This window comes from Engraulis encrasicolus, chromosome 11, assembly GCF_034702125.1.
Source record: "Engraulis encrasicolus isolate BLACKSEA-1 chromosome 11, IST_EnEncr_1.0, whole genome shotgun sequence".
NCBI classification, from domain to species: domain Eukaryota; kingdom Metazoa; phylum Chordata; class Actinopteri; order Clupeiformes; family Engraulidae; genus Engraulis; species Engraulis encrasicolus.
The window spans coordinates 33112022-33114521 of NC_085867.1; positions in this window are offsets into that span (position 1 = coordinate 33112022).

The following is a 2500-nucleotide window of genomic DNA, read 5'->3' on the forward strand; positions in this document are numbered from 1 at the left end:
CCAGTGTTTTGAAGTGTTGTGTAATTTGATTGACTCAATGTACCTTGTGAAATGACAACAAGTGTTATTTTTTGACAGACGTATTTCATTTTGAGCTATATTTCTAGTGTTTTGGTAAAGTGAGTGTGTACAGAAAATGATGCGTCTATTTTGAAATGAGTACTTTGTGTATATTTAACAGGGTGTGCTTTTGAGAGGAAAATTAACTGTTTGGCCAATTGTGTTTGGTAGGTGGTAGTTTGTGTTAAGAGTTTAGAAAAAACATCCAAAGTATGGGTAAGCGCTTGTTAGCAATTGAAAAAAAACTGTAACATACCGGTAACACTTTACATTACGGATTGGTATGGTAATAACCAGTAATTACTAGTAATAACAACAAAATGTGTTAGCAACATACCAGAGGAAGAGAGAGATGGGGGTAGGGCTGCGATATGTCAGAGCCAGAGGTCAAATTCGAACCTGGGTCTCCATGGGCGATGTTGCCCGTACAATATAAGGCACATATGTGTGAGCGTGCTGCGCCACAACACCCCAGAATTGCAGTTCCTCCTTTCATATGAAGGTGGCAGCACCGCATTACCTGTGCCAGGTAATGTTGCCAATTTTGGCCCTGACTGTAATGGATTAACCCATTGTAAGGGCCTCCGCACATCGGCTCCGACAAAGTGCTGAGCACTGCTCCGCCAAAGTTCGATTCCATTGTTGTCAATACAACCCCGCACACCGGCGCCGATGTCCGCGGACATGCGCGGATGTCGGCAAGCGATTAGAGACGAGTTGTATTTTGTCGGAGCCGGCCATTGATTATCCATGCTATGTTCGTGTGAATTTGGGTTTGGGGGTTGGAATTGTGTAGGAAGCGAAAGTGCTCCGCAGTGCTGTCGGAGCCGGTGTGCTGAGGCCCTAAAGCACCTGCAAAAAATGCCTGCTGAATGCCTAAGCCCTTCTTGGGAAAGTTGCCCTCAGCCTATAAAAACCTAAATATCTCAGCCTCTAATGCACATAAAAACATGAAATAAGTTTGCATTTAAACCCTAAGACCCTCATCTTGCATTAGAATGTGTTCATTCAGCTGTAACATACCCACATTTTTATTTTTTAAAAAGCTAAAATCTCATGAGCCTGAATGCAGCATATACAGTATGTGTCTCCAGGCACCAAAGGTCAAATAACATACGAGTTATCAGGCTAAAATGGGTTAACATATGACTGCCTGCTGCTATTGAGCCAGATGGTTTGATATTGATGTTGTTTTTTGGTTTATGGATTGTCGTAAATGGCTTACAGTAGTGACAATAAACGTTACTCTACTGCAGTGGTTCTCAAACTTTTCCCATCATTCCCCCCTTCAGAGGGTCTGAATGCTTCCGCACCCCACCCCCCCCCCCCCCCCCCCCCCACCCCCCCCCCCCCCCCCCCCCCCCCCCCCCCCCCCCCCCCCCCCCCCCCCCCCCCCACACCCCCCCCCCCCCCCCAACCCCCCCCCCCCCCCCCCCCCCCCCCCCCCCCCCCCCCCCACCCCCCCCCCGCCCCCTCCCCCAAAGCAACAGCAGTACTCGCGCAGACTGATTTTACGATCGCTGCGTAGAATGAAAGGAAAGGACTGGTGAGATTAAACAAAGAGGGACTGCAGCCGAATGTAGATGCGTGTTCATTTCCTATGCTATTCAAATTCATGACAATTAATAATATAATCTTGGCGAGGGCTTTAAATGTATTGACTTATTGGCGAGACAGGAAATAATTTCCTTGGAAGAAAAAAACTCAAAATCAGATGTCACACGCCCCCCCTGCGATGCCTCCGCGCCACCCCAGGGGGGCTTACGCCCCACTTTGAGAAACACTGCTCTACTGTGAGGTGCAGCGGTTCTTTGGGCTAAGCTAAGCCATCGTACTATTACACCGGGGACCCGGGTTCGAATCAAAACTCATTTCCAAATCCTTCCCCACTCTCTCTCCCTCTCATTTCCTGTCACACTCGCTTACTCTCCCGTCAAAATAAAGGCATAAAAGCCCAAGAATATATATTTTTAAAAAGTTAATTCTGCTGTAGTTTTAAGAAGGATGTAACTGACAGCTTCTCTCTAGAGGATGAAATGATTAGTGTGCCGGGAGTATTTCGAGAGGATGGGACTTTGGTCCGTGGGCAGTTTTTTTTTTTTTACTGTACATGACCTCTTTAAAAAATTGGATTTGCCTGACCTACAGATGTCTGCGGATTTGAGAATACATGGCAGTGAACTTGGCTGGCTTACCACTACCATCACTAATGTGTGTGTGTGTGTGTGTGTGTGTGTGTGTGTGTGTGTGTGTGTGTGTGTGTGTGTGTGTGTGTGTGTGTGTGTGTGTGTGTGTGTGTGTGCGTGTGCATGTGCGTGTGCGCGCACGTGTGTGTGTGTGCTCGCACGTGCGTGCATGCATGCGTTCTTGTGTGCGTGTGTGTGTGTGTGTGCGCGTGTGTGCGTGCGTGCATGTGTGTGTGTGTGTGTTTGGGCTTGTG